The 12474-nt window shown below is 35.5% G+C and overlaps 1 non-coding gene across 1 annotated transcript; it reads left to right on the top strand.

Moving 5' to 3' along the window:
• The first annotated feature begins 489 nt into the window (after positions 1–489).
• Positions 490–563, top strand: Trnat-agu (transfer RNA threonine (anticodon AGU)). Its single transcript has one exon. It is a non-coding gene; the product is annotated as a tRNA-Thr (tRNA).
• The last annotated feature ends 11911 nt before the right edge of the window (positions 564–12474 follow it).

A 12474-nucleotide genomic window follows, 5' to 3' on the forward strand; every position in this document is an offset into this window, starting at 1 on the left:
ATTTTCGTTTAGTTAAAATTCTTCCTATTGACAGGAGTCCTACACACGCTGTCACGAAGATTTACAGAACAAAACAAGGACTATGCAAGCGACTGACTTCAACGTCTATGTGTATAGTGAATATTATTATTGCCATCTAAACTTGAAATTATTGTGCATCAGCTTTGTATAGCCTGTCGGTCTGTATTCAACTGCATTTAAACAAAACTGTGCAATAAAGTCGTTTTTTATTAACATCCAAGTCTAAAAATAGACGTAGAAAGTAGGTTAAAGCATAGATAGGGTTACTCAATAGACTGCGTAACTATTACAGTTAATCTAGGTTTGATTTGTGTGTTTACTGTTTTTATTGCAAATGCTAAAAGTCATGGTGTTGCAGGTATTGAGTGTGTCATTATGCACCAGTCAATTGTAACCACGGCCCCCCAAGGTCCGGGGGTATTGTAGTGTGTGGGGGTTAGAACCCGGTTAGCTCAGCTGGTTAGAGCCGCCCGGTTAGCTCAGTTGGTTAGAGCGCCGTGCTAGTGTTCCGGCGGTCGTGGGTTCGAGCCCCACACCGGGCGCACTTTTCCTCCCAGGTTTACTTTAGTATACCGGGGATTGCTGGGGAAATGGGCCGTGTTTTTACCTACCAGGTGGCCCCACAGTGCCGGGTGACTGTGGTGGTTTTGTCTTCACGCCAAATAAAGCGGGAGATTATCTAAGGTCCCTTGGGTGCGGGTGCGGTGGCATTTTGCGGGGGTTTTACCAGCAGATCGTTTCCGCAGGGCGGAACGAAAGTCAAAGTCCCCGCTATTCCCCGGGCCTAGGGGGGGGGCGTGGTTAGCAATGACTGGTGCATTACACAGCTTAGAAACAATTTATTCATTTGTTCTGTTTATTGTCCACCAAAGGAAGCAACAACTTCAAATAATTCAGTTCTTTTCCAAGAACTCAAAAAAACTATTACAGGTCAAGATCGCGTTATTGGGAGCATAATATTCAATTATGATCAAAATGAAAGGGCTTCTATTGCACACATATTTCATACAAATTTCAATCTACACCATAGATTCAGTTACAACTGATTATGGCTCATATTTATACCATATATACACAAACTTGGATTCAACTTGTTTTAAGATCTTACGGCACTCTAGAATCATACTACTCTGATCACATACCATTGTACCTTGTACTGAAAAGTCACTAAATTTTAGTTAAATGCTATATATGTGTATCAATGACTAGGTAACCGTAAATCCCTGGGGCTGTATTTGTTAAGCAACTTTGATTGAAGATTATTATAAGTGAAGCCAGTGGTCGAAAATAGCACCAGTCCACAAGCCCTGCACTGGTTAAATGACTTCCGGGCTTGCTCAAATTCTGAATTTTATATAGCACGGCTTGTTAAAAAATATGATTCCATGCAATAGAAAAAGAATTCAGGCTTGTTCATCCAAAAGTCTCATTTCGATGACAAGGATAAGGCTACGATCAATACTGGCCCTGGTCTCAACATTTATCACTGTATACCGTTTTGAATCATTGATTGGAGTTGTTTTAAAAAATTTCCAGCATCTGTAGCACAGTATTGATGCACTACAAATGGACCTGATTCTTCAATTTCCATATAAAAAAATCAATCGATAAAATAGACGTCGCCATTTTAAAATGATACATATGTATTTGCAAATGAATTCCATCAATGAAGCCTTTGAAAAAAGCGAGCCATACCCAAGTCTTTGCCTGTGGGAATGTGGTGTACCACAGGAGGTCAGATGGCATTCCATAATGGAATAACATCTCTTACCAAATTCAGTAGGTCAAAAGTGCTCTTTACCACCCTCAGACAGTATCTGGCATACTAGGAAAAAGAAATTCCACTTAATGTAATAGCGGTTTGGTTGTGCATGAACAGCAAATGCATCCAGTGCTGCTTTGTTAACATGCAGGGGCTGCCACTATATTCCTTTAGGATAACAAGGATGTCAGTTTCCAGCAAAATAACCCAGGTATGGAATCTTTCATATATCATACATTTTTTCAATCCATTTTACCTTCAAAATATAAATTTAACTACTGAAAAATATCTAACTATCAACTTGCTGATATATCAATTTCTAAGTTTGCCCTAATCTCTTTTCACACTGACACAGCCACCAGTTAATGTATATAACTTTGCTTTTGTATAGTGCTAGTACATATTTTTTTGTTTCTCTGTTAATGTAAATCACTATCTGAGTTTATTAAGCATTTTCTTCTTGTCTTCTAATGTAGGAAGAACCCTAAGGAACTCAATGAGGCTGTGACCATTAGGCTAAAAGCTGGGGAGAAAGATGTCTGGCCAGGAGACATACTGATGTAATGCTTTACTGTTGTTGTTGCCAACACCTACAAACCATTCACTACAACTACCATAACGAACAATGTACTGATAATGCAGGTGAATATAAATTTAGAATAACCATCAGATATCTCGAAAATTTCAGCTGAGTGTCATTCATTTGGTCTGAAAGCCTATGATCTTTTGTCATAGCATACTTAAAACAACAAGCATCAATGCTGTTTGAAAACTTTGTTTCATTTTTGTTTCATTCAGCTTAAGATTTGTGTTTGTCTAGATGATACATCCTGACAAATGCCCATAATTAAAGAAACACAACAACACTTGTTTCCAAATACAATACATTCTTTATTTTGTCTCTAATTTCAGCTGTATTTCTTATTTATTGGTTAAAATATGTTTGTTGATTTGGTATTTTATAGTTTTCAAGGTTTGAATTTATAATTAGCAAATGTGAACATTTGCAGAAAATCTGAGCTACCTTTGTGAAAGAGGCCAAGAGAGGATTGGATGGTAGAGTTTTAGATGACACAATGCTGACTGTTTCCACCCAGCTGATTTTGCGTCTTCACTTTTATTTCAAACAATTCAGTTTTAATGCCACCAATTTGTCAAGATAACATGTAACTGAAAAGATTGAAATTACACCAACTTCCTTCATTAACACAAACTATCTGTGTACCTGGACCATCAGCTTGAACAGTATACTACTTCAACTACCATTTCCTCATATTCAAACATTACTAGAAAGGTCTGAAAGGCAATCATGCTATCTTCAGTGATAAATGAAAAATGATAAACTCCTCTGCTATAAATTCTGCTGCAACTTGAGATCACCAGTATGTACAGACATTGCCAAATTTATTGCATTTATTACTTGTGTCTTATCAGTGCTCTATGCATAGATATTGTACTTGAAGTTAACTATGATTTTATTAAGATGCGATTTTTCACTCTGTATTGAAGTTCACATACTTCAATTTCTGTTGCTATACCAGTGCCACTAACAGATAATCTAGATGAATTTGTTTTTATTTATTTATACCACTGTTGTCTATGATCATTTTCATGTCATATAGTTAGTACACTTCATTAATATACAAGGCAGTCAATGTCTTATTTCCTATAATAAGCCTTTTGACATTTCTGCTTTCAATTGTCTATATATTTTTCATTAACATTTCTAAGTTTGAAGTCTGATCACTGTTAAAAAACAGGCTCTACTTCATGGCTGCCTAGAAATGTCTTTCAAATTGATAATTAAATAAAATAACAATAACCTAGTGCCCTTATGGAAACATATTCCAAACATTCCTCAACGGCTATGAAATTATGTTTGGACAAACCTTTTTGCAGTTTACAGCCTTTAAAAAAATAAGATTTCCCCCAACCAAATGCACTTCTTAACCTATAAATAAATTATTTTTGACATATTGTAATCATTTTCATTCATTGCATGTTTTTTCTGCTACAATGTTATCGCGTTTTTATGTGTATCATTTAGATTTATTGTTTTCACATTACATGTATAACTACACTCATGATTCATTGCTAATCTCATTTTATGTGAATTTCTTCTTGTTCAATTGTAAATAATGACAAATGCTGCTCAAAAGAGTGTGATAATGGATATACTCTTCCTGACATTGATGTTTGACGATAATTGTCAGCTGCGGCATCTTCCATGAATTGCATTACTTTCACTATCACTTGTACATTATCATTTCGCCAAAGTAGTTCATTATAGATTCATATAACACTACAGACTGGTTAATTGTAATGGTAAACTATTTTTCAATTCTTTTAAAAGAAATCCATCCTTTGATATAGCCTTCATCTTACACCATTGTTTCCTAGAGCTTTACCTTGCATTTCTGTCATTCAGGCATGGTTGAAATACATTTCAAGGGACTAGACACCAGATGATACCATTGCAAGATGAAAAAACTGTCCAAAACAGTTTAATGGAATTTATATCTTAGTGTACATTTTAATTGAGTTTTTGGACCGAGTAAATCCCAGTTATTTTAAATAGCTTCTGAGTGTGTCTTGTAAAATTCACAGGACCCCCACATGCTATTCTTTAGTGTATACACACAGCTGAGACAGGGATAGGGATATAAATATTTATTTTTTCATTTAAAATATTGCATTTTTGAACTCATACTAGCCCTAATTCATAAGTTTAGTCTTGTTTTAAGGAAGAATTGAACTTGCTGATTTTGGTACATCCCCAATTGATCCAATAAACCCTGGTATGATATTGTTAATTGTGGAGAAATAAAGACATACTTTATATCTAATGTTAATTGGGCTCAATTTCAGACCTATTCAGGTTATGAAATAAAATACTGCATTACAACTTTTATCAAATCATAGACCAACTATAAAAACATACAAAAGATAAAGTTCCTTTTCATATACCTTGTTCTTTTTTTTCTGAAATTGAACTGCTGGTGTTTAGGCATTGGTCTATGACAGGTGTGGTTGACTATTGATATGTAAATTTAACCAGCTACGATAACAATATCATATGCATACATCACTGTCAGCATTTTAACTGCTACAGCTAATGAAGAACTTCCAATAGCTATACTTTTATATTAGCTGCGATTTATAAATAATATTCAACAATTAATTGTTTAAATCTATTTTGTATTACATTTTTCCTTTGAGATGCATTAAAAACATTTACAACCTATCAATAAAATGTATATCCGTATGCACTACAGTGTTCATGTTTTGTGGTTTCCTTCTTACCAAAGCCAAAATAGTTGTTGTCATAGCCTATTAGTTGTTACCCAATTTTTTAACATTGCCATGCTTAAGCTAGGGCTGTTTCCATTTTCCGACTCCTTGCTGCTGTATTAATATTCCCCACTGTGCACTTTTTTTAGGCAGAGCTTCCATCAATAATTATGAATTATATTTGATATTCAAAATCATTTTTAAATGTCAATTCAAAAAAAGTTTAAAAACAAGAGATGTTTGTCAAACATTATGCCCCCCACCTGAGCGCCATGTTGTCAGGATTATATGGACACTTGAATGAAATATGCATGGACCGAAATGACAGCTGATTGTCGCTAACATTGTATGCCGTTGAAGCAGTTTAAAGATTATGACCATTCAAAGTTTGAGGATAGAGTGTGTTATGACCATGACCTTTGACTCTGTGACCTCAAAATCCATAGTAGTCATCAGCTGGTCACCAAAAATCTACATGTTAAGTTTGAGGGCCATGGGTGCAGGCATTGACAAGTTATCACCCAACAAGCATTTTTCAGTCAAGGTCACTGTAACCTTGACCTTTGATCCAATGACCCCTTAAATCATAAGGGGTCATCTACTGGTCAGGCCCAACCTCCAAGTCAAGTTTGATGGCCGTGGGTGCAGGCATTGTCGAGTTATCACTCAGACAACCTTTTACCATTCAAGGTCACTGTGACCTTGACCTTTAGACCGATGACCCCCAAAAACAAAAGGGTCATCTACTGGTCAGGCCCAACCTCCAAGTCAGGTTTGAGGGCCATGGGTGCAGGCATTGTCGAGTTATCACATGGACAACCTTTTACCATTCAAGGTCACTGTGACCTTGACCTTTGGCCCGATGACCCCCAAAAACAATATTGAGTTATCACTCGGACAAGCTTTGGTCCACCGACGGACCGACCGACCGACCGACATACCGACATGCCTGTGCAAAGCAATATACCCCTCTTCTTCGAAGGGGGGGGGGGCATAATAATACAGAAACATAATTGTGATACATACCCTTACCATTTGTATTGGTATTGAGAGTAGTTACAACACATGCACAATAATTTTTGAACATTGACCCTTGCAAATGCTCCATTAGCGCTCTTTCAATGCACATCAAAAGATCACAGTCTGACCTTTCACCCTGCCCTTTTTAAATCATAGCTCGGGTCCTGAATTTCCACTTAAGAAACTTTCTTCTACAAAAAATACCAGACTAGGAATGTTGTACGGTCTGATTCAATCTCCTCTTTCCACACATCTGACATTCATACAACAAGTTGTAACTCTCCTGCTGTCAACTTTAAGCAGTACCGTCCCTCAGCACTTTCAGTGCTTTGATTTAAAATAGTATTATACGGAGGGCAAAATTCATATAATCTTGGAGTCAATATTTATGCGAAGAGCTACAAAAACAAACTCAGTAGCAAAAAGTTTAAACATAAACACGGTTTTATGGCACTGGATAGACTAAAGGCAGCCTAAAACGTAAATGAGGGACTGTAGCGTGTGTGTGTGAGGGGGGAGGGGGAATAAACAAGTCGCCCAGTGAGCTGTATCAGTATAGCACCGTACCAAGTTCCAGCGTGCGTAAAATCAATCCCCACAAGGAACGATGTTTTCCACACAGGTTTACGTAAGTCGTTTATAAATAATTCAGTATGATTCATGATACCCTAAAAAATCAGCACTGTTTTCGTGGTAATGTTTTTATTAAAGCATTGCCTATAATTACTTATTAAACACTGTATGTGTTTGTCACTTTCCAAGAATGACCAGATTATTTTATGTATATATAAGGCTCAGACATAATGAAGATTGTTGCAATTCATTGAACAGTCGTATGGACTGAGACATAAGAAACTCAGACACAACTTTATCATTAATTGAATTGTGCCAAAATAATTTGAGGAAATATAATAGTACCGCTTATTAAATGTACGTAAGTGACTTGTATTTAATGACGTAAGTATAGTATAAAATAATAAACTTTACTCGGAAATTAATGTTATCACAATGGTAACACGCTGTATATTTTCTCCTGTCATTCAGACACAGACGTTACAGACGAATTGTGATTTCGTTAAATCAGATAGTTGGATATATCGATAGTTAATTCCTCTCATCTATGTGTGTACCATTACAAGCGGGAACAAGGAGACCTTCGGTACTATCTTGCTTAATAAGATTTTCCTCCAAAGACGGCGGAAAAAATTGTCACTGATTCATATCTGATTCTTTCCAGGGCTCTATACAAACAATCTCAGAAGATACTGCTTTTATCTGAAAATGGTCTAAAATGTTTCAGCGCACAGATTTTCACAGCACAAGTGTAATTAAGGGTGATTCGATGTACGCTATGACGTCGCGATTTTCTCGTTGTGCTTCAACAACATCAAGTGGTTAAGGTTAAAATTATATTTTTGGAATTTTATTCTTTGAATTGGGGTTGTAATGGTGAGGGTATTAGGACGACTGTTGCTTAAAACGGATATGAGAAACCAAATACATGTAATAAAGTCAATAGCACACATATTCCTTCATATTCCAATAAAACAATTTGAACAAAAATTGATATGTGTCTAACTACTCGCTCAGGAAGCACAAATCATCATGTCACATTTGCGTTGATTTCTTGTTTATTTGTATACAAAAACGTTTTATACTGCGTTTTTATCTTAACTCTGTATTTCGACGCGGGGTGTCACATATATGCATACATGTATTAAATTTTTAAGCAGGAAGATATTCTCTAGCATCAACATTGAACGTTAAAAACGTACCGTAATATTAACGTGTTTAATCAATTGTTATATTGTCATTTAAAACTATGCTCTGTATTCTGATGTTACAATGTGTTGAGCGACTTTGCCGTATAAAATTCAACAATTTTAACGGGAAAATATTTTAACGATTCTGGCATTTGCATAAGTATTACAGAATACGATAAACTCTTAATAGAAACGCCGCAGGAGTATCAAACAACAAATTAAATTTGCTTAGAAGATTGCATGTAAGGTTCCACCAACATGTTTCACTTGTGCAAAATTATGACAAAGTTATAACTTGACGGTCTTTCGTATGTATTGTGAGCTGTTGCCGACACTTACTTACTTAGATGCAAACACAACGAAACTTATTGCTAATGGCACATTTTTAAAAATGGTTTAACCTTTTATAACACATATACCAACACTTCGTTAAAGGATGTTATCCGCATTTTTAATCTAAAAGACCCAGTTAAACATACATCCGTTATGTCTTAATTAGTTATCAAACATTAACATGTTGTTTCGTTGAAATGCAATTTTATATACATTTCTGGGCATTTATTGAGATTTTTATTTCTTTGAGATATATTTTAAACATATCTATCTGGATAAGCTTCTTTGAAGTAGACTTAGATAATAAAATTCAAATGTCTGTTAACAGATTTCTGGAGAAATTGTATACATCATTGAATGTCACATTGAATGTTAATAATTCTAGTCAATGTCCTTAATACAGTTAACGAGAGGTTCCTTACCCGCGATATATGTGCTGTGTTTTTTTCACTGTTGAATAACATAAAATCTCGAAAACTTTCACTAACTCCCAGACATTTTATATAGCATAGTAATCTCAGTGTGATTGTGACAATGGATTGACAGTTATGGTAAGTGTTAAAGTGGCAACGTCCCCAAGTGTTTAACTATTATTTTAATTGCATAGATCCCGGGGGGACCAGAAAATAAAACAAAAACTGTGGACAAAGTGCCTCGCCATCTTTTATGGCTGCTGCCATGCGGCTCTTAACGTCAGTTGACATGTATTAAAAGATAAATACATTGTGGACATTTTTTTATGTGCATGCACATAATACAACAGAAGCGCATGGTGGCGGTATACATTCCAGCGATAATCAAAAAACTGAAAGTGCTGAGGGACGTTGCCTCTGGTGTATGTGCAAAAAAATATACAAGGAGAGCTGCCTGGTTTCAAAATCGTCGTTGTTATCAACTATTGACAGTTTGGTTATTTCAAGAGCCAACTTTCGTCTTGCATAACTATTTTTTATGAATGCATGTTAAGCAAGCGATCACTTCGTACGAAGTTGTGTACGATGATTTCTGCGACCGTTTTATTAACGCTTTCGTACGTAATTACTCCTCAAAAGGGGGAAGAATCGGACTAAAAATGTAAACAAACCGTAGATGTGAGTATACTAAAAAAATCACAAATAGTGATCTGCTTCGCTTTTCGAATAATCAAAATAGATATTTACTATTTATTTTAATAAATATAGTGGGTGGTAACCTTTTGTCGACTACGGTTGCTACGGCAAGGTTTGACCCGTTTAAACAGCTGTTTCTGTGTCACATTGCAATGTTTTCAGGTTATGACACATTTCGATACCAACTATATTCATTTTTTATCGCTTGTACTGTGTATAATAATTGTTATGGCGTTAACATGTTAAATAATCACATCCCAAAAGGTAAATGTACTATTACGTTCGTTAATTCTTTGTTCTATTCGATTGAAAACCCCGGAAGTAAAGATTTCAGAAAGAATTTAGTTAGCGAATATTATTTGAACTGTATCTTTAGGTATGTAAGATTACACACTAAAATATGTTTTAATATACAATTATATATACTCACCAGTATACAAATGACATTTGTCATTACAAATATGTATACCTATTGTCAATTACAGTATCCTCTTTGTTTGTTGTTGATTGCAATCTTTTGAAAGAAACGCTCAGTCATCTGAGATGCAGTGTTGCATCACTGAAAAGCATTGGGTATGACTGTATATCTCAGCGTATGATTAAACCAACTATTGCAAAAACTATGCAAACAGTAATCGGGGAGTAGGATTATTATTAGATTTTTTATTGTTATTAGACCCCGTCTTTCAAAAACAGATGCAATTGCCATTAAAACATAGTATGAAATAAGAAAATACTTGCTACTGCTTCTTGCAAACTACCGATTTTTTACCAATATATGTAATCATAATACAAAATATCACTGTCAAGGCAGGCATTTCATTTGAATTTGAGAAATGGCTTTTACAAAACAAATTTGTACTGTAGTGTTTTTTTATCTCTTAAGATAAATGTGTACTTTTACAAGAAATATTATCAAGAATTGTATTTGAAAAAAATGGTAGACCACGTTTCATGGATAATAGTAAAGATTTATGTTTCTTATATTTTACAGGTGTCCATCATAGTGTTTCTCTTTGCCTGCAATCAGGATACATCAACTGACCTTTGAACTGTGTTTTCCAACTTGGGATTCAAACACATGCCCTCTTGGGTAGGAGAAAGTCAGACAAACACCTGTGGCTATATCACTATACTTCTTCAAGTCTCGCTCTATGAGTGATCATGATGTGAAATAAAACAAAATGCAGTCATCTTTTTGTTATATTAAATAAGTTATGAACAAATAAAATATTTCAAACATTTTATTCATTCGTTATTTTGACAAACAGTATGAATAAACATACATGTATACCAATAGACAAACAAATAATTGGCAAAGAATGGGCACAAACATATGAGAATATTGAAGTTGGAGATTTATTGTTAATATTGATTTTAATGTGACAGAAAATGCCCCAATTTGCCAAAAAGCATTGAATATTAAATGACAATGCTTGGATTTACAAAATTCTGCCCAAATGAGCATAAATCTGTGAGTTGCTGTTTGGTATTTGATCATAAAAGTCATGATATATAAATCAAAGTTTAAAACAAAAATGTTGCAAACTTAAAACAGTGGAGGATCTGATGTTATGTTGAAATGATATACTTGTATAAGCTATTTAAACTGTATATGAGCAGATTCTTATGGAAATATGAGCTTTAAGTATTACTTTATTCCAAAATGGTGACCTAGAAGGTTTAATTCCTTGTATTGGTCAATGTCATATTGTTCACTTAACAGCTTGAGGTAAATGCAAGATATAATACAGTCAAGTTCAGAAACTGCTCAACAGTTATAACAATAAACCCTTCCTCTCAATATGGTGTACATTTGTGGGAAGTTATATCAAATCCTTCAAAAGGTTAAAGAGACATGGAGCAGACACAATTTGTTACAGACGGGCAGACAGACAACTCGAGCTAAAATAATTAGTCTATATCAGGAGGAGACGTACTTAGCCAAATGGTTCTTGAGAAAAAGTCATTGAAAATAATTTATAAAAAGTACAATAAACAGGCAGTCATAAAAGTTAACATGAACACTATCTTACGCTTAGATGAGCTGGATGACAAATGTCTTAAACAAAATAATTGAGAAGTTGCTCAAAATGTTACAGCTACATATAAGAAATGAACCAAGTATCAACAAGAGATGTTTGTCAAACATTATGCCCCCACCTGAGCGCCATGTTGTCAGGATTATATGAACAATTGAATGAAATAAGCATGGACCGAAATGACAGCTGATTAGTCACTGACATTGGATGCCATTGAGGCAGTTTTAAGATTATGACCATTCAAAGTGTGAGGATAGGGTGTGTTATGACCATGACCTTTGACTCTATGACCTCAAAATCCATATGAGTCATCAGCTGGTCTACAAAAATCTAAATGTCAAGTTTGAGGGACATAGGTTCAGGCATTGACAAGTTATCACACAGACAAGCTTTTTTCAGTCAATGTCACTGTGACCTTGACGTTTGACCCGATGACCCCCAAAAAGGGGTCATTTACAGGTCAGACACAACTCCAAGTCAGGTTTGAGGGCCATGGGTACAGGCATTGTCAAGTTATCACTCGAAACATTTTCGCAATCAAGGTCAATGTGAACTTGACCTTTGACCGAATGACTCCTAAAATCAATAAGCGTCATCTCCTTGTCAGGCCCAACTTCCATGTCAAGTTTGATGATCATAGGTTCAGGCATTGTTGAGATATCACTGGGAGAAGATTTGTGATCTTTTTTGCATTAAAGGTTATTGTGACCTTGACCTTGGCTCGATGACCCTCAAAGTTAAGAGGGTCATCTATTGGTCAGGCCCAACCTTTATGTCAAGATTGATTACCATTGTTCCAGGAATTGTCGAGTTTGCTTTCAAGATCACTGTGACCTTGACCTTTGACCCGTAAAATCAATAGGGGTCATCTACTGGTAAGGCCCAACCTCCGAGTCAAGTTTGAGGGCCATTGGTGCAAGCATTGTTGATTTATCACTCGGACAACCTTTTACCATTCAAGGTTACTGTGACCTTGATCTTTGGCTCGATGGTCCCAAAAAACAATAGGGGTCATCTACTGGTGCCCAACTTCCATATCAAGTTTGATGACCATAGATCTAGGCATTGTTGAGTTATCACTCGGACAAGCTTTAAAATTAATTTACCATTCAAGGTCACTGTGACCTTGACCT

Source organism: Mya arenaria, chromosome 3 (genome assembly GCF_026914265.1).
Source record: "Mya arenaria isolate MELC-2E11 chromosome 3, ASM2691426v1".
Classification (NCBI taxonomy): domain Eukaryota; kingdom Metazoa; phylum Mollusca; class Bivalvia; order Myida; family Myidae; genus Mya; species Mya arenaria.